At 44.1% G+C, this 21,250-nt stretch overlaps 1 long non-coding RNA gene across 1 annotated transcript; it reads left to right on the top strand.

The window, feature by feature from the left end:
* Positions 1-1,425: 1,425 nt before the first annotated feature.
* On the top strand, positions 1,426-6,239 carry LOC144930384 (uncharacterized). The gene is made up of 3 exons (XR_013635513.1): positions 1,426-2,593; positions 3,346-5,686; positions 6,014-6,239. It is a non-coding gene; the product is annotated as an uncharacterized LOC144930384 (long non-coding RNA).
* Positions 6,240-21,250: the final 15,011 nt, after the last annotated feature.

Here is a 21,250-nt window from a genome sequence, read left to right as displayed (position 1 = left end):
CTACACCATCTCCTGTGATGCGAGACACCCAGTCTCAGTTTCGGGTCCTGATCTCTTGCCTGCCTGGCCAACAGACTCTAGAAGTGTTGCATAGACAGCAACCCCAGAAGGGTGGTGGTATATGCTCAACAGTGACACCATATGCTTGATTAAGAGCACTTCCAACAGACACTAAAGCCCTGCGCAGAAGCAGCCTTGTAATGAAGAGGGGTAGGGGTAGGGGTGAGGGAGTGTTTTGCAGGAGACCTTATTGAATTTGCAAACCTTCATAATAAGTTTAAATGTACAATTGCTAGGCAAGTGAATTAGCACTTTCAGGCATTTCTGCTTCAAATAGATAGCTAGTCCACTGCACACCAGAGACTACATGTTAGCAGCTATTACAGCAGCAGAATAGCAGCATTACTGTTAAGGTTGAGATTATTCCACTCTAAAAACTTCCTTTTCAATCATTCACATTTTCTCAAAATAGTCTTGTTTGAGTAGATACGGATTCTGATCTTACATTGCATCATAACCTATAATAGTATCCCAGAACTATGAAATAAAATCAAATTATTTTATTTTAGATATGTACCAATAATATGTTTAATTTAACTTAAGTTTTAGGTGCCTGGTAAATAGGCATGATTGGAAGAGCCTGATTCTAACCTCCAGGCACATGGTTCTGCAAACACAATTGTAGATTTTTATGTTCAAGACACAAAACACCCCTAACAGGTGACTAAAATTTCTGCCCTAGAGAGAATAAAAGCTTTTTGGGAACATGAATATCCCCAGCCAGGGATCACATAATGCATACATTTACTGTGCCTTTAAGGAATAACAAAAGGTAAAAATGGAAACCACTCTGAAACAACCCAGGGGCTGCCAAGTGCATTCATTCCTTTCTTAAAGCCTCCTTGAAAGATGCCATTAATTAACACTGACAATTCTCAGAGGTAGATCCCACACCCCTTCATCATGGATGTCTGGGAAGCTATCCCCATCATTCTGAGGGGGTGGGGAGAGAAGAACACTCCTTCTGAAGACTTCTTAATACACTTCTTAGGCTGATCTTAAACTGAATAAATTATTTCTGCTGTATGCATTAAAGTGTAGTGCTGTAACTTAAAACAGAAGGGAGGTACTCTGATAACTCAGAGAAGATCTGTTCTCCAGATAGTGAATGGGAGATGTGGAACCAGGCTATGTTTGGTGTAACTACTGGGAGTTATGAAGTTACATTTCACCCCAAGCACCCGAAGCTCAGAATTCAACTCCTAAATCTTAAATCTATTTTCATTCACTAAGTAGAGGTAAGGATACTGCCTTTCAGAGCCTCCTGAGCTTTGGAGCAGTTTCCATTTTATCTTGCATTCAGCTTGATTATGAATACCAATAATACTTCTACCTGATCTTTGTGTTTACAGGCTAATTCGATAAAGCCATCTTTGGTGAACTGTCTTTGATGAAGATTGAATTAATGGGTCCGCTTCACTTTTACACCCATTTTAAGTTTCCTTTGCACTGCCAGAGCAGTTTAAGGGGGCGCAAGGGCTTTTTTGTGTGGGAAGTTGTGCCAGTATAAGATAAGACGTGAATTTAAAGTGCTATAGTGATGCTGTTATATATCCCCATGTAGACAATCTTATTCCAGTCTGAGAGTCTTTTTCCAATTTAGTTGATGGCACTTTGGAAGCAATTTAAGCTAAACCGGAAAAAGCCACTCTTTTAAGAAAGTATCCATACAAGGAGTTATACCGGTGTAACCATAGTTGTTTAACTATATAATTCTATCAGTATAACTACTTGTGTAGACAAGCCCTTAGTGTAAATGAGAACCAGGCCAACAGGAATTTTTCTTTTATAAACAAAAGCTCTATTTTTCTATAAACTACCACTTGGCAGCTTATTTATACTGTGTGAAGGGCAGCTGATTAAACAATGTGCTGCGATCTTATCTGCTCAGCAACATCACCGAGTTAATGTGCAGTAAGCAACTTGCAGAGACGTGATCAAATGCATTACAAACTACTCTGGCATTGCATAGGCAAAAGTGGGACAATATTAGCTTTAAATAAATAAATAAATGTCTTCTTAACAGCACAGTGAATACATGCTTCTCCATGGTTACACACTCCAGACTGGAGTAGACAGGAGATATTGCATCTCCTGGGCCTGTGGGGGAGAAGAGGCTGTGCAAGTGTAGCTACGAACCAGCCATAGAAATGTGGACATCTAGGAGCAGATTGCACTGGGATGCAGGAGAAGGGCTATGACAGGCACCAGCAGCAGTGCCGTGTGAAAGCGAAGGAAATGGGGCAGGTGTACCAGAGGGCCAGGGAGGCCAATGCTGAGCGGCAGACCTGCCACTTTTACAATGAGCTGCATGCCATAGTTGGCAGAGACCCCACCCCGCCTCCCCGCAGATCACTGTGGATGCCTCTGAGAAGCCTGAGACACAGACCCCTGGTGTGAACAGCGAGGACAAGGAGGAGGAAGAAGAGGCGGACGGGGGACGTGCAGCTAGGGGGTCCAGCTATGCTGCGAGCCAGGGCTTGTTTGAAACTCCACTGCAGTCAGTCTTGGCAGTTGAGCACAGGAACCTCAGGTAAATGTATTTCCCAATACAAAGATGAACTGATAGCATCCTCAACTTAGCAGGACACTGCTATCGTCTTTTTCATTAATTTACTCATACTAGAAGTGGTAGTGGTACACAAAGAGAAGTAGAATTGTAATCTGCTTTTCATTCCCCTGTACTTTTAGGTGGGGGGAGGGATCATTCAGAGCAGTTTGTTTATGGACACAGGGATGTCCCTTGAATCCCCCTGAGAGATCTCAATGAAACTTTCACAGAGGCACTCTGCAAGCCCCTCCCAAAGGTTTCTAGGGATTGCAGTCTTATTTCTTCCTCCGTGGTAGGTCACTTTCCCATGCCAGTGAGCGACAATTTTGGCAAGCACCATTGCGGTAAATGAGCTAGTGGCATGGGCCAAGGTGACTTTGGGACACCAGCAGTAGCTATGCTCTCTCTGCCTTTGTTACTCTCAGGAGTGAGATAGCATCTAAAACCACCACTGCTTGGGAAAAACAGTGCAAGTATTCAGTGCCATCGCCCTGTACTCGGAGTTTCATGCAACCAAGCAATACCCTCCTTATTTCCCTCACCCCTGGTGGGCCATACTCACCATGGCTGGTCCTGTCAGCAGTGCTGTGCACAAGCACTCCGAATCAGAAGGGTCAATAAGCATGTCTTCCTTAAAACTGTAGGGGAGCAAGGGAAGGGAGTTTTGAACCTTGAACTTTTGCTTTCCATTGTGACTACACTGACAATGGTACCTCTGTGTGTTTTATCTGTAGCTGCTGCCATTGCAGCCTGGAGGGGTTCCCCCTTCACACCCACAGAATGGCTGAGCCAGATAAGGAAGAGAAAGAAGAGGATTTGGGATGAAAAGTTCAGTGAGATCCTGCAGGCCCTGGCTGCATCAGAACATGAGCAAAGGGCCTGGAGGATGATTATTTCAAACTGTACGGAGAAGAAAAGAGAGGATATGAAAGAGGCCCAAGAGCCCCAGCAGGAAAAGGAGAGGGAGATGCACCAGGACATAATGGGGGTTCTCCAGCAGCAAACACAGATGCTGCAGGTTCTTGTGGACCTACAAGTTCAACAGTCCCTGGCTTGCCTCCATTTGCAGTTCATAGAGAACTCCATTACAGCACCTCTCTCCTCAACATTCCATGTGGTATCAGGCCCTACATCCCTACTCCTACCACTCCTTACTGGGGGACAGGGCCGGCTCCAGCGTTTTTGCCACCCCAAGCAGCAAAAAAAACAAACCAAAAAACCTTGCCGAGGCAGAGTGATGGTGCGGCCACCGAATTGCCGCCGCCGCCGTGGGCGGATTGCTGCCCCAGAGCCCGACCTCCTGCCACCCCTTTACACTTGCCGCCCCAGGCACCTGCTTGGTTCGCTGGTGCCTGGATCCGGCCCTGCCAGGGGATAGTAAGGACAACCACAGCTTTGCATAAAGCCACAGTTGTTGTATGCATAGCCAAAAATGGGCATGAATGTTCTTTCCCATTAAGTTCTGTTCCGTGAATTTAAGTTTTTAATGTATCTGCTTTTAAAGGTCCCTGGTGTTTGGCTTCATGATCCAGGGAAGTCCAAGCAAGGGATAGGTTGGGTCCCCCCAACATCACTACTGGCATTTCGTCACCAGTGGTAATCTGCTAGTAAGGGAAATAAAAGACCCCGCTGCCAGTTTTCTTAACAGTACTGTGTTCTTAAAGCTATGAGTGTCATGCACGACCGACACTTTCATAAGCATAGAAAAGTAGCCCTGTCTGTTGATGTGCTCTGTGACAAAGTGGGCTAGTGCCAAAATCGGGATATGCATACCTTCTGACTCGCCATTGCAGTTCAGGAACCCCATTGCTTCAAATCCGTCCACTATGACCTGGAAACTTGCCAAGAGTCACAGTCCTGCATAGCAGGAGATGATTAATGATCCTGCACACTTGTATGACAACAGCCACCACAGTGGATTTACCAACTTCAGAATGATTTCCCACTGACCGGTAGCTATTTGACATTGCAAATTTCCACAGTGCGACCGCCACTTGCTTCTCTACTGTCACTGCAGCTCTCATTCTGGTGCCTCTGCTCTGGAGGGGTGGGGCAAGCGGAGCACACAGATCCAAGAATGTGGCCTTTTGCATCTGAAAATTTCTTCAGCCACTGCTCATCACCCCAAACCTGCATTATGAAGCAATCCCATCAGTTAGTGCTCATTTCTCAGGCCCAGAAATGCCACTCCACCGTCTGCAGCTGCTCCATGAATGCCACCAACAACATTGAATTGGTTTTCACTATGTCCCATAGCAGTCTGTGCTCTATGAAATCATCATGTTGTGTGATGTGGTTCGCAAAAAGAAAAGGAGTACTTGTGGCACCTTATAGACTAACCAATGTATTTGAGCATAAGCTTTCGTGAGCTACAGCTCACTTTATCGGATGCATACTGTGGAAAGTGTAGAAGATCTTTTAATACACACAAAGCATGAAAAAATACCTCCCCCCACCCCACTCTCCTGCTGGTAATAGCTTATCTAAAGTGATCACTCTCCTTACAGTGTGTATGATAATCAAGTTGGGCCATTTCCAGAAAAAATCCAGGTTTTTTCCCCTCCTCCCCCCCCCACCACACACACACACAAACAAACCCACTCTCCTGTTGGTAATAGCTTATCTAAAGTGACCACTCTCCCTACAATGTATATGATAATCAAGGTGGGCCATTTCCAGCACAAATCCAGGGTTTAACAAGAACGTCTGAGGGGCAGGGGGTGTAGGAAAAAACAAGGGGAAATAGGTTACCTTGCATAATGACTTAGCCACTCCCAGTCTCTATTCAAGCCTAAGTTAATTGTATCCAATTTGCAAATGAATTCCAATTCAACAGTCTCTCGCTGGAGTCTGGATTTGAAGTTTTTTTGTTGTAATATCACAACTTTCATGTCTGCAATCGCGTGACCAGAGAGATTGAAGTGTTCTCCGACTGGTTTATGAATGTTATAATTCTTGACATCTGATTTGTGTCCATTTATTCTTTTACGTAGAGACAGTCCAGTTTGACTGATGTACATGGCAGAGGGGCATTGCTGGCCCATGATGGCATATATCACATTGGTGGATGTGCAGGTGAACGAGCCTCTGATAGTGTGGCTGATGTTATTAGGCCCTGTGATGGTGTCCCCTGAATAGATATGTGGGCACAGTTGGCAACGGGCTTTGTTGCAAGGATAGGTCCCTGGGTTAGTGGTTCTGTTGTGTGGTATGTGGTTGCCGGTGAGTCTTTGCTTCAGGTTGGGGGGCTGTCTGTAGGCAAGGACTGGCCTGTCTCCCAAGATTTGTGAGAGTGTTGGGTATCCTTCAGGATAGGTTGTAGATCCTTAATAATGCGTTGGAGGGGTTTTAGTTGGGGGCTGAAGGTGACGGCTAGTGGCGTTCTGTTATTTTCTTTGTTAGGCCTGTCCTGTAGTAGGTGACTTCTGGGAACTCTTCTGGCTCTATCAATCTGTTTCTTCACTTCCGCAAGTGGGTATCGTAGTTGTAAGAATGCTTGATAGAGATCTTGTAGGTGTTTGTCTCTGTCTGAGGGGCTGGAGCAAATGCGGTTGTATCGCAGAGCTTGGCTGTAGACAATGGATCGTGTGGTGTGGTCAGGGTGAAAGCTGGAGGCATGTAGGTAGGAATAGCAGTCAGTAGGTTTCCGGTATAGGGTGGTGTTTATGTGACCATCGTTTATTAGCACTGTAGTGTCCAGGAAGTGGATCTCTTGTGTGGACTGGTCCAGGCTGAGGTTGATGGTGGGATGGAAATTGTTGAAATCATGGTGGAATTCCTCAAGGGCTTCTTTTCCATGGGTCCAGATGATGAAGATGTCATCAATATAGCGCAAGTAGAGTAGAGGTGTTAGGGGACGAGAGCTGAGGAAGCGTTGTTCTAAGTCAGCCATAAAAATGTTGGCATACTGTGGGGCCATGCGGGTACCCATAGCAGTGCCGCTGATTTGAAGGTATACATTGTCCCCAAATGTAAAATAGTTATGGGTAAGGACAAAGTCACAAAGTTCAGCCACCAGGTTAGCCGTGACATTATCGGGGATAGTGTTCTTGATGGCTTGTAGTCCATCTTTGTGTGGAATGTTGGTGTAGTGGGCTTCTACATCCATAGTGGCCAGGATGGTGTTATCAGGAAGATCACCGATGGATTGTAGTTTCCTCAGGAAGTCAGTGGTGTCTCAAAGGTAGCTGGGAGTGCTGGTAGTGTAGGGCCTGAGGAGGGAGTCTACATAGCTAGACATTCCTGCTGTCAGGGTGCCAATGCCTGAGATGATAGGGCGCCCAGGATTTCCAGGTTTATGGATCTTGGGTAGTAGATAGAATATCCCAGGTTGGGGTTCCAGATGTGTTTGTTCTTACAGCTCTGCAGTTACCATAGGATTGTGCGTCCTATGCTTGCAACGCTCATGACACTAATGCAGAGATGTGCTGGTTCCATTCTTCTATTAGAAATGGTGGACAGTGAGGAGGGCCACGCAAATTCATGGGATTTTTTTAAAAAGGTGCAAAATGATGGGATATGAATAACATAATGGGATGGAAACAGTTGCATGTTGGGAAGTTGACCCATTGCTCCCAGTCAGCCCTGCATGACTTGTTTCTGCCCCACACCATGCATTGCCAAAATTTCCCAAAAGAGAGTGACCTGGACAGTGGCAAGTTGCACACTGGGATACCTACCCATCAAGCACTGCATTGTGCAATGACACAAGCACTCCTGATGAGTACATGCACAAGGAGTCAAGTAGACACATGCATGAGAGCTACACTAAGTGCAACAGCTTTATGCTGACCTGTGTAGACCTGGCCCTCGTCCCTCAGGTCATGCATGAAATATATAATGGTGTGAGTCAGGGACATACTTATGCGCTGGTGTCTGTGCAGACACCTGTACTGTGAATAAAGAATGGTTTTTAGTTTCCAGGGCTGTAATTATGGCACCTTTTACAAGCACTAAATTCACCTGCCCCAAGAAAATAAATCATGCAATGATTTAAAAAGCTGTATGTAATAAAGGGCTTCTCCTTGAACGTTACTTATAGCCATCAACCAGCAAGTCCAATGGGGAATTCAGAAAGTCCATTTGTCACCATATAATTAGAAAAAGAAAAAAAATCTCTTTATATGTGCCACTCACTATGGTATCTAGGCTCCAGAAAGCATGATGGGAAGTGCTAAGGCTAGAGATAGTCCAAAGCTGCAAAGCTGGAATTCAGACTTCATCAAAGTTTGGAGAGTTTGGATTCAGTGGGTTGGTTTTGGTCTATTTCTAGCTACTTTTTTGTTGCAAAAGATTCTCATTTCTAAAAGAACACCCTGTAATGAATAGGCAGAGTTCTCTTTTTAAAACTCCTATAATTTTTTTTCTCTTCTACACTGCCTCACCTGCATTGGTTAATCTTTATAAGGGTCTTTTCAGCAAAGCAGAAATGTATTAAACATGTCCCCAGTCCGGTAATCTGATTGACATGGCAGATCTCTGCATTAGTATGGATGGAGGCCCATAACAGTCAATGGGGCTCTGTGTGGACACAGACGTCTATGGTACAGATCAGTCTTCCGGAATGAAATCTTGCTGAGGAAAGAATAAAACTGATTATAAACACAGTGCTGCTTAATGCACAAAGTAAACAAATTGAAGGAAAACAAAAGTTTTGTTTAATTTGCGCTGTTACCTTCTCTCAGTTACAGTTTTCAGACAAATGTGATTTCTAAGTTCATGATATTGTTTTTATAATTAAGTTCCTCAAATGTCTTTGTTTTTATATTTTCATATTCAGTGTTAAGTTTCAACCATGTTATTAGCCATGAGACAGGAATGCCACATTCACGGTATGTCGACGCTGCAATTGGTATAACCCACATAGGATACCTGTTGTTAATATCTGTTAGTAAATATTAGCCATTTTTGTCTTTTCCTTTCTGTATATTTGATTCATTTAAATATTAACTATTCTTTAGAATCCTTTGGATATTAACAAAGAGTATGTTGAATTCTAAGGCCCAGAATACTGGTCCTTGATCAATAAATAACCCTATTCAGGTATTCTAGGTGTTCGACTGTATATAATAATCCTGGGTTCCTCTATGTCTATAGAAGTCCAGATAGTCTGGGAAACCATTCCCTTATATATATGTTTACATAGGCATATATTAACCTGGGAAACTGATAAGAGATGATTCTTATAGTAGATGTCTTCTGTCGGGGAATCAACAGGAAAGAATAATTATGGGGTAAAAAAGACCCACTGAAATATATTTTCTTGAAGAACTATTAGTCCTCTTGGTTGTAAGTAATTATGCCTTTGCACATAAATCAGATAAACTGAGAATGTATCGAACTAACATCAGAACACACGTTTCTTTTGGCAAAGAGATTTTCTGTGTTTGGAAACCCTATATAATGACACTGGTATAGGAACTTAGTTGGGGAATGAATCTGCCACGTACCTCCCGATACAGTGAAGGGGAGCCAGAGAACCAGCTCTTTATCATTACCATCCCACCAAAAGGTGGTAATGCATCGAATCATTCAGTATTCTGTATAGCTCTGTACTAATCTCCGATTGATCATCCTTGATTAAATAATTCCAGTTGAGCCTGTTGTTCAACAATCTGGAGTTGTCATTAACTCAGACACGCAAGGCCGTGCTGGCTTTGCTTGACCACGCTCACTCAGAGCAGCAGCCATATAGCCAGGGCAGCAGGGACAGTGGCACAGGCTAATCGCCAGGGGAAGTACACAGAGTCCCGGGCGGGATTGTACTGGAGTGGCGAGCCCATGCTGCCGTCACCTCTGCCACAGCTCTGCTGCTCTGTTGAGTGAGCTAGCTCGATAAAAGCTCACTCGGGTAAGCCTGCGTGTGCTGCAATCATGCCTTCCAATGACTGTGACTGGAGTCCCAAGGGGGCCATGCTGAGATTGCTCAATTAGGGCAAATTGCAAAGAATGGGGCAGACAATCCCCAAAACTAGTGGTTATTGCAATACTTACATTCACTAAGACAGCAACAAAACAGCTTCTACAATACCTTACTGGTTATCCAGAAGCCTGAAATACAGTTCCCTTAAAGCAATTCAGCCTTGAGCTCCCACCCAGACTGCCAAGTCAAATATGACAAGGATTACTGAAAATCTTGTTCAGCATAGAAAAAATTCTACCAATCCCAAAGGATCAGACACATTACCTCCCTAGTCAATGAATAGTTCAGATCTTACCCAAATACACGTATTGGTTAAAAGATCGTTATACATACAGACATGAATAGAAATTCATGGTTCAGTTTCATAGTAATGACAGTGAGCTTTAGAGTTGCAAAGCATTCTTTCAGAATTAGTCCATAAATTCAGTCCAATGTTCAATATCAGGTTGATCCAGAATGGAATTGGAGACCTCAATCTTGTGGCTCAAGCTTCCCCTGATGAAGCATAAATAGATTTGAGATGAAAGGGTCAGGTCCCAAGAGTTTTTTATAGAGATTACTGGCAGGCTATGATAGCCTCTTGACAACATGCAGTCCTTGGGTGAAAAATAGGTAATCGTCCTAGCTTTGAAGTAGACTGCCTGTTTTGTATGTATATACAGGTAACTAGTTGCATTCATCAACATAAGGTCATTATCCATTAAGCAGTTTATAGACAGTTTACTATAAACTTCAAAGTGTAGTATAGACAATGAAATTATTATACCCAACTTTCATCTAAATGTTAATATTCCCTTTTGATCTTTGAATTAATAGATATAGAAACAGACAGGAGCCATCTGTTTACATGGTTAACATCTAACAAGATATATATAAACACACAGAATTAGTATTACCTCTAGTTCTCTAACAATACAGGTTTGCATTTCAAAGCTCTAATCTATCTAAAATGAAATGGCCCTAATTACCATTTACATACTTTTTTAACATGTCTCTAAAGGTTGCATTTGGGTCCATTAGTCTGCTAGTCGTGTAACCCTTTCTGGCCCTGTGTCACACATACCCCGAGAGTTTTTCTGGTAAATGCTATGGGCAGTATTCTGCCAACTTTACTCAGGTAAAACTCCAAGTAAAGACTGCCGAATTTGGCTTCTCTCTCCAAACTCCAAACTATCCTTCCCCATTCTTTGGATCTGGCAATCAACTGCACCATTGGACAATTCAACTCCCTATCTTGTTGGTTCTGGAACTATTGCTCTGTTAGGGCGATCAGACTTACTTTCAATTCTTCTTCCTGGCTTACATAAATTTAAAGAACAATGTAGTAATGCTAGGGACTGGGTTCACCCACTAGTGCAGCTCTTTGGAGGACCACACTTTCTTGCACCCAAACATTATAATGCTGAGCCCCTTATGGTATCAGTTTCAAAGCTCATGGGAAGGATTTGCAAGAGCTCTGCTACGTGGGTCCTGTCCTGACTACCAGTATTGCTTCTGTAAGTCTGTTCGTGGGGTCAGAAGGACCACTTCCATGCCAGAGAGAGATGAAGTCTTGGTGGAGGGTGGGGGATAGGTATAGGCAGGGTTGCATCACATATAAGTGCTGGAGGAACCAACTAGGGGCAGAGCTCTTCTTGACCTGCTGCTCACAAACTGGGAAAAATTAGTATGGGAAGCAAAAGTGGATGGGAACCTGGGAGGCAGTGACCATGAGATGGTCAAGTTCAGGATCCTGACACAAGGAAGAAAGGAGAGCAGCAGAATACAGACCCTGGACTTCAGAAAAGCAGACTTTGACTTCCTCAGGGAACTGATGGGCAGGATCCCCTGGGAGAATAACATGAGGGGGAAAGGAGTCCAGGAGAGCTGGCAGTATTTTAAAGAATCCTTATTGAGGTTACAGGAACAAACCATCCCGATGTGTAGAAAGAATAGTACATATAGCAGGCGACCAGCTTGGCTTAACAGTGAAATCCTTGCTGATCTTAAACACAGAAAAGAAGCTTACAAGAAGTGGAAGATTGGACAAATGACCAGGGAAGAGTATAAAAATATTGCTCGAGCATGCAGGAGTGAAATCAGGAAGGCCAAATCACACCTGGAGTTGCAGCTAGCAAGAGATGTTAAGAGTAACAAGAAGGGTTTCTTCAGGTATGTTAGCAACAAGAAGAAAATCAAGGAAAGTGTGGGCCCCTTACTGAATGATGAGGGAGGCAACCTAGTGACAGAGGATGTGGAAAAAGCTAATGTACTCAATGCTTTTTTTGCCTCTGTCTTCACAAACAAGGTCAGCTCCCAGACTACTGCACTGGGCAGCACAGCATGGGGAGGAGGTGACCAGCCCTCTGTGGAGAAAGAAGTGATTCGGGACTATTTAGAAAAGCTGGACAAGCACAAGTTCATGGGGCCGGATGCGCTGCATCCGAGAGTGCTAAAGGAGTTGCCAGATGTGATTGCAGATCCATACGCCATTATTTTTGAAAACTCATGGCGATCGGGGGAAGTCCTGGACGACTGGAAAAAGGCTAATGTAGTGTCCATCTTTAAAAAAGGGAAGAAGGAGGATCCTGGGAACTACAGGCCAGTCAGCCTCACTTCAGTCCCTGGAAAAATCATGGAGCAGGTCCTCAAAGAATCAATTCTGAAGCACTTAGAGGAGAGGAAAGTGATCAGGAACAGTCAGCATGGATTCACCAAGGGCAAGTCATGCCTGACTAATCTAATTGCCTTCTATGATGAGATAACTGGCTCTGCGGATGAGGGGAAAGCAGTGGACATGTTGTTCCTTGACTTTAGCAAAGCTTTTGATGCGGTCTCCCACAGTATTCTTGCCATTAAGTTAAAGAAGTATGGGTTGCATGAATGGACTATAAGGTGCATAGAAAGTTGGCTAGATTGTCGGGTTCAATGGGTAGTGATCAATGGCTCCATGTCTAGTTGGCAGCCGGTATCAAGTGGAGTGCCCCAAAGGTGGGTTTTGTTCAATATCTTCATAAATGATCTGGAGGATGGTGTGGATTGCACCCTCAGCAAGTTTGCAGATGACACTAAACTGGGAGGAGAGGTAGATATGCTGGAGGGTAGGGATAGGATACAGAGGGACCTAGACAAATTAGAGGATTGGGCCAAAAGAAATCTGATGAGGTTCAACAAGGACAAGTGCAGAGTCCTGCACTTAGGATGGAAGAATCCCATGCACCGCTACAGACTAGGGACTGAATGGCTAGGCAGCAGTTCTGCAGAAAAGGACCTAGGGGTTACAGTGGACGAGAAGCTGGATATGAGTCAACAGTGTGCCGTTGTTGCCAAGAAGGCCAATGGCATTAAGATGTATAAGTAGGGGCATTGTCAGCAGATCGAGGGACATGATCGTTCCCCTCTATTCGACATTGGTGAGGCCTCATCTGGAGTACTGTGTCCAGTTTTGGGCCCCACACTTCAAGAAGGATGTGGATAAATTGGAGAGAGTCCAGCGAAGGGCAACAAAAATGATTAGGGGACTGGAACACATGAGTTATGAGGAGAGGCTGAGGGAGCTGGGATTGTTTAGCCTGCAGAAGAGAAGAATGAGGGGGGATTTGATAGCTGCTTTCAACTACCTGAAAGGGGGTTCCAAAGAGGATGGCTCTAGACTGTTCTCAATGGTAGCAGATGACAGAACGAGGAGTAATGGTCTCAAGTTGCAGTGGGGGAGGTTTAGATTGGATATTAGGAAAAACTTTTTCACTAAGAGGGTGGTGAAACACTGGAATGAGTTACCTAGGGAGGTGGTAGAATCTCCTTCCTTAGAGGTTTTTAAGGTCAGGCTTGACAAAGCCCTGGCTGGGATGATTTAACTGGGAATTGGTCCTGCTTTGAGCAGGGGGTTGGACTAGATGACCTTCTGGGGTCCCTTCCAACCCTGATATTCTATGATTCTATGATTCTAGTTGGGGATTGGTCCTGCTTTTAGTTGGACTAGATGACCTGTTGAGGTCCCTTCCAACCCTGATATTCTATGATTCTATGATTCGACGATATGCCATTGTGTCCAATTATATAGCTCTTTAGGGGTTGCCTTTCTCATGGTGACTGGCAGATTCTTCAGTTCCTTCCTCATGCCTTTCATTAGCACAGCTGGATCTCTCTCATCACACTCCTTCTGTTAGAGATAATGTATATAACGTCGTGCCTGCCTTAGGCAATTTTGAGTATGCTTCTGTGGGGCAACACGCTGGCCAGTTGTATACACATTTGAAATTACTAGCTGCACCCCTGAGGAGACCACAGGAGAAGTGACAGAGTGAAAAACAGAAGCGATTTTGCAGATAGACAGTTTCCTTTACAACATGGTAGGTGTGTAATTTCATGCAGTCTTTAAAGCGAAGAAAATCTGTAGAGGGGACTTTTAGGTTAAAAAGAAATTGACAAACATTTTCTTCAAGGTTCTCTTTGGGCAGTGAACTTTTTAGACACAGTTTGGTTTTTGCAAATTTTATTTTATCATTTGGTAGCAGCATCACATCCAGTCCATCTATTATTACAATTGCTTTGAGTGTTGTCAGCCTCACACTACCAGGCATTTATTCCTTTGAAAGAACATTGCACATGGGGCTTGGGGAAAATGGGTCATGACAAAGCAAAGTGAGCTACAACCTAACTTTCTGCTACCCAGATGCTCTCAGTATGAGATCACCTGGCACAACGGCAGCAAGCAACAGCAATTGCATCGGCTGATATAATTAAATGATGTCTTCAAAACCAAAGACAAGTATTGCTTGAGATGGTAGCAGCAAGAGTCAGTATCTGGTAAACAACTTTAACTTTAGAGTTCTCTCCCATAGTTCAGATTCACTCAAATATAAAACCAGTAAAACGAAAATTGGAAAAAAAAGAAATAGGACTTGTGTGAAGGAAGACAATCCTAACCATCTCTCTGCATAAACCAGGAAGGAACTATTTAGGGGAACAACATGTGCCTTATTTTCTGTACTTAGAGGTGTGTGTGTGTCATAGGGGCAAAAAGTTCTGATGAAGAAGAATTTGTGTCAAGTATCAGAGTTGTAAAGTACCACTTTAAATGTTCAGGGGTTTTTCCTGTTCCTGTTTCAGGCTAAGGGGTGTTTTAGGGAAGTGTGTGATCTGGACCTAGCAGAGTCAGTGCTACAGATAGTAAATGGTGGGGTAAGATTAGAAAATGGTGGGGTAAGTAGTGCCTCTCTGCCTTAGAGAGCAGCCTGCTTTCTTTATCTCTGTTTTGGGGCAAGATAATGGAGCAGCTGATACTAAACAGGATTAATAAAGAATTAAAGGAGCTGTTACATACAATCCCAGCCCACAATAATACAGTGGACCCAAAGATACTTAAACTTAATTCGATAAGGTGTCCCAAGGATATGGCAGGAAATTGCCGTATCTGTCACATGTACAGCTAGAAATAAAGAATGTAGGCCATACTTGCAGGATGGGGGACTCTCTCCTGAGAAGTAGTGACTTTGAAAAATATTTGGGGGATGTGATATATAATCACAATCTTAATAACGTGAGCTCTCAGTGCAATGCTGAGCCAAAAGGGCTAATACAGTCATTGGATGCATAAACAGGGGAATCTCAAGTAAGGGTAGAATAGTTATTTTACCTCTGTATTTGGCACTGGTGCAACTGCTGCTGGAATACTGTGTCCAGTTCTAGTGCCCAAAGTTATATTGAAAAATTGGAGAGGGTTCAGAGAAGAGCCACAAGAATGATTAAAAGGTTAGAAAACATGCCTTTTAGTGATAGACTCAAGGAGCTCAGTCTATTTAGTTTTACAAAGAGACAGTTAAGCGGTGACTTGATTACAGTCTATAAATATCTACATTGGGAACAAATATTTAATAATGAGCTCTTCAGTCTAGCAGAGAAAGGTATAATACAGTCCAATGGCTGGAAGTTGAAACTAGACAAATTCAGATTGGAAATAAGGTGTAAATTTTAACAGGGAGGGTAATTAACCATTGGGCCAATTTACCAAGGGTCATGGTAAATTCTCCATCACTGACAATTTTTAAAACCAGATTGGATGTTTTCTTAAAGAAAGCTCTGCTCTAGGAATTATTCTGGGAGAGTTCTATGGCCTGTGCTATCTATGGCCAGGAAGTCAGACTAGATCAGGGGTCGGCAATCTATGGCACGCGTGCCAAAGACGGCAGGCGAGCCGCACGCTGCTACCTGCCGAGTCCCAGCCACTGGCCCCGCTCAGCCTGCTGCCGAACCCAGGCCGGGACCCCGGCAGGTAGCAGCGTGCCATTAAAAATCCTGCCCGCTTCAGCCCGCTCTTCTCCACCCCTCCCTCCACCCCGGGGCAGGGTGAAGAAGCTTGGTCCTGCTGGCTGCTGCTGCAGGGCAGGCAAGTTCCCCCCTCCCCACCTCTTCCCCCAGCGTGTTGCGTTCCTGCCCCTCCTCCTCTCCCTCCCTGCCATCGATCAACTGATGGCCTTTGCGGGGGAGGGGGAGAAGCGGAGCCGCAGCTGCTCTGGGGAGGAGGCAGAGAAGAGGTGGGGATGGGCCTTGGGGAAGGGGGTGGAATCAGGGGATATCCCCTCCAGCCCCCGGCTGTGAGTCCAGCCCACACCGCCAGACCCCTGCCCTGATCCCTGCACCCCCCTCACACACACCCAGCCCTTTGCCCTGATTCCTGCACCCCCCTACAACCCCAGCCCTGACTCCTGCACCCCCCACACATACCCAGCCCTCTCACACTCCATGTCCTGACTCTTGCACCCCCCACATTCCCACCCTCACCCTGAGCACCAAACGGGAGCTCCTGCCCCCCACCCCGTCACATTCCCACCTGCACCCCTCGCACCAAATGGGAGCTGCCCAGGTAAGCACTCCACACTCCACACACAAACGTCAACCCTGAGCCCCCTCCCTCATTCTAGCTCCTGGCCAGACCCTGCACCCCAACCTCCAGCCTGCTCCTTCACCCCCAGCCCTGTGCTCAGCGCACTCCCACCCTCAGCTCAGTGCAGAGAGAGAGGAAGAGAATGGGCTAGAACCAAGGAGAAGGTAGGTACCCACTCTGTGTGGGCAGGGCCGGGATCCCAGACAGGCAGCAGGCTGAGTGGGGCCGGCAGCTGGGACCCTGGCTGGCAGGAGCCGGCGGACTGAACCCCAGACCGGCAGAGGGCTGAGTGGCAGTGGGCTGAGCCGCTCAGCCCACTGCCGGTCTGGGGTCCCGGCCCTGTCCACATCGAGTAGGTACCTACTTTCTCCCTGGTTCTGGCTCATTCTCTTCCTCTCTCTGCACTGAGCTGAGGGTGGGAGTGCGCTGAGCACAGGGCTGGGGGTGAAGAAGCAGGCTGGAGGTTGGGGTGCAGGGTCTGGCCAGGAGCTAGAATGGGAGGGGGCTCAGGGTTGACGTTTGTGTGTGGAGTGTGGAGTGCTTACCTGGGCAGCTCCCATTTGGTGCGAGGGGTGCAGGTGGGAATGTGACGGGGTGGGGGTGCCACAAGTACTCCTTTTCTTAGTGCCCACTCAGTCTAAAATGGTTTGTTTTCAGGACATCGTCCTGTGGACCAAGTGTGTTTGGCTGCCAGTGGCAAAAGTTGGCACATTTTCCTACAGTCAGTCAAAAGGAATGGTGTGCTCTTTGCTTGATGTTGGTTTTCCCTCCATATACATTAATAATTTTAATACGTTTATTAATAATGACAAACATTTTTATAAAGGCCATTCAAGATAAATGGAATTATACCTTTCATTTATTTTTCACTAAATGATTCTGTTATGGTCTGCGAGTGATTGCCATTTGTTTTTGTAATTGATGGTTCAGGCACCCTGGAGCTTGGCTAGGTGCTCCTTTTTATTTTTTGTGTCAACATAACAGTATGGATTTTAATTTAAAGGGATACTGTACATTTAAAGCAAAATCCCAATTCTGCCAGAAAAGGGCCCCCGGGCCCTTTTAAAACACCCGGGCCCCTGGGCAATTGCCCCCTTTACCCTCCTCCCCTGTCAGCGGGCCTGTTGCCAGCAGAGTTGCTGGTGATGCTACTGGTAGTAACTAGTTATTTTTATTATTTTGGCTCATCATACTTATTTGCTATGAATTTGACTGAGATCACTAACTATTTTTATATATACTACTGATGAACCATAGATGGTAATTGTAGTCTCGATTAATCTAGGGTGTAAAGTTCACCAGTCACAAGTAACAGGTTCTGTACTCATCCAGCAATGTAAGAAATTGTACTGAGTTGAAATTTGAGGCACACACAGATAGAAACATGAGGACTTCACTTAAAATCCAAATAAATACAAACATAAGCATAATTATACAAAACCAGATACATATAACAAAACACACACTAGATTGTGCATTTGTACAACTTTAGGTCAGTACAAGATAAAACAATTCCCCAATGTTGACATACTTACAACCTTGACCATATTTACAACCTTATGGAGACTGGTAGCAGCAAAGATACAAGAAAAAGTAAGTGGAGATCGCTGCCACGCTGTCTGGATTGGCTCATGACCATGAACGCCAATCTCAAGGCAGACTGTCAAAAAGCAGGGCGGACACCCCAAACAGGTTATATGTTCTATAATTAGATTTCACCAACCCAGTAACAAGTGTGAACTCCTATAGCACTATAACAGTCTTATCATGGAGTCACAGACAGTCCCCTTGGGCATTCCACTCTATCTTCCCACCCAGGCAAGGCTGGACTATATGATGGTCACTTCACACCAGAATCACAACAAAATTCAGGTTGTTCCCAGTCCCAAAGGAGCAGTCACTTACCCCACATCATTTGTACTCAGATCTCAAACCAAAGACAACACCTGTAACCAATCCTATAATTAACTAAAGATTTATTAACTAAGAAAAGAAATAAGAGTTACTTACAAGGTTAAACAGGAAACATACACACACAAATGAGTTACAGTCTTAGATTTAAAAGGGTAATACAAGGAGAGATTAACAAGACTTTTCAGCTTGGAAAAGAGGCGACGATGGGGGGATATGATAGAGGTCTATAAAATCATGACTGGTGTGGAGAAAGTAAATAAGGAAGTGGTATTTACTCCTTCTCATAATACAAGAACCAGGGGTCACCAAATGAAATTAATAGGCAGCAGGTTTAAAACAAACAAAAGGAAGTATTTTTTTCACACAACACACAGTGAACCTGTGGAACTCCTTGCCAGAGGATGTTGTGAAGGCCAAGACTATAACAGGGTTCAAAAAAGAACTAGATAAGTTCATGGAGGATAGGTCCATCAATGGCTGTTAGTCAGGATGGACAGGAATGGTGTCCCCCGCCTCTGTTTGCCAGAAGCTGGGAATGGGCGACAGGGGATGGATCACTTGATGATTACCTGTTCTGTTCATTCCCCCTGGGCACCTGGCATTGGCCACTGTCAGAAGATGCCAGATGGACCTTAGATGGAAGGGCTAGTTGGACTTTTGGTCTGACCCAGTATGGCTGTTCTTATGTTCTTATGATCTTAATATAAGATTCTATAATAAGCTGCTCTATATGCCCTTTAGGGCTGACCCATGCCAAGCAGCATGGGGATCTCTTGTTTATGTTTTGGAATCTTTGCCCCTCAGAGTCCAGACAGCATAAAGATCCCAGTTTCTCTTTGTCAGGGATTTTTATCTCCTTCACCCCAGAATCCAAGCTGATGGGATGACTGCATGCATGGGTCTCCCCTTCCTGGAGGGAGAGAGGAATGCAATCAACAATGTTTCTGTCCTATGATGCTACACAATGCCCCGTTTGCCTTCAGTGGGCCATCTTGTGTACAGGACAAGCACTTTACCTAATTAATGTTTCTTTTCCAGTTTGTTAAGTTACATAATGACAGAAGTTTACAATGCAAACACTCAATATAACTTTATACCATGGGATGCAGATATTAAAAACAAGATTACTACATGCAACATCCTACAAGTGTGCCATAAAGTCTAAACACTGAACACATTCTTATAACAGTAATATGTATTTTAATTATACCAATCCACAGGTGAGCCAGACTGGTTCCCAGCTATGCATTAGTCAGTGTTCAGAGAGGCCCTGGACCTTGGCATGAGCTGGCACCTGGTCTGCCAGCTTCACAATCACCATAAGAAAGCTTGTTCATACACAGACTTCTGCCCTCTGGTCATCCCTGGTATCCCAAGTAGGGATGGGTTTGACAACCTTGTCTACACCTTTTCCATTTCACCCACATACGTCTGGGACCATATCTGCTCAAGTCTCAGCCCTCTATTCATATTTGGTATTCCAGGAGACCAATTTTAGGGTTCTGGTTCTCTATATGTGGTATTCCGGTTAACCAGAATTACACTTCCGACAGTTAACCCAATCAGTCCTGTCAGTCCCTTTCCCAGTAGTTTTGATATGTCAATATAGTTAGCACAAAGCCTCGAAGATGATACCATCTGTTTGTTTTGGGTTACTTATCACATGATGCACTACTAAACTATTGTAAAATATATATTGCTAACTTCTAGGCCTCACTCTGAGCCTTTCCAGCCCACCTCCCACACTCCATTCATTTCTATTTGCATATTATTACTGTTGAGTTATTTGTATGTTGTTGTCTATTTTACCGTATCTTAATGAACTGGTACATAGTGCTGGTTCCTCAGCTGGGTCAATGAAGCTATGCCGGTGGACACCAGTGGAAGTATTGGCCCATCACATTCTATCATAAGCTAACAGGTTCATGACATATGTTATATAGTTATAGCTTTTATTCTGCTAAATTGTGAGCTATATTTTGGGAATTATGTCTATGTTTCTTTCTTAAGACTGCAATGGTGTAAAAATATATTTGTCTACAAAAATGACTCAGTTGTGTGAACAGAATAATAATGATCTTACTGTGCTCTCAAAGGAGAATTTCTCAAAGAATTCCTATATACCTGAAAGGATTCCTATATTCCTGAATTTTGAGTCCAGTCCCAATACTCTCCTCTTTTAAACTAATTCTATCCTGGATTAACTATGCCACGATCTTCTCATGACACTACAGAGGAGAATTTTCTTTTTAGTTTCAAATCTGGCAACGTGTGTTTAAATCTCTCTCTCTCTTTAAAAAAGATTTGCTGATTGCAATTTGATTACTTGTTCAGCATTTAACAAAACATGTTACTCTAATTGAAGTCTAGAAATAGAAATCTGATCAATGGTTCTAAGTGAATCTTATAAATGTTTGATTTGATATTGTTCGGTTCATCTCAAGATTCAATGTTATAATAAATGCTGCTTTTTAAGTGTCTACATACAGGAAATATTATATTAAAAAAATAAAAGTTTTGTATTTACACAGCAGCTTTCTTCATAGATCCCCAAAGTGGACAAGCACCATAGTGGGGTACTCATTTTTACATATGGGAAAACTGAGGCCCTAGGTCCTTAGAGTGGGGTTTTAAAGTCTCATTAAAAGTCTGCTTTATACCAGACAGAGATTTTTTGTATACAGATGGACTTCTCTAAAGGGAACCTCAACTTGAGTTAGTTCACTGTGGTGTTTATGCAGCACTAAGTGAATTTCGCAGACTGGGAATCCTGCCCTCTGACTACAGCTGTAACAAGTTGTGCTGTAAGAAGAAAAGGAGGACTTGTGGCACCTTAGAGACTAACAAATTTATATGAGCATAAGCTTTTGTGAGCTACAGCTCACTTCATCGGATGCATTCAGTGCCACAAGTACTCCTTTTCTTTTTGCGAATACAG

This window comes from Lepidochelys kempii, chromosome 3 (genome assembly GCF_965140285.1).
Source record: "Lepidochelys kempii isolate rLepKem1 chromosome 3, rLepKem1.hap1, whole genome shotgun sequence".
NCBI lineage: Eukaryota > Metazoa > Chordata > Testudines > Cheloniidae > Lepidochelys > Lepidochelys kempii.
The sequence above is the reverse complement of the archived record's forward strand: the minus strand, read 5'-3'. Positions and strand labels throughout refer to the sequence as shown.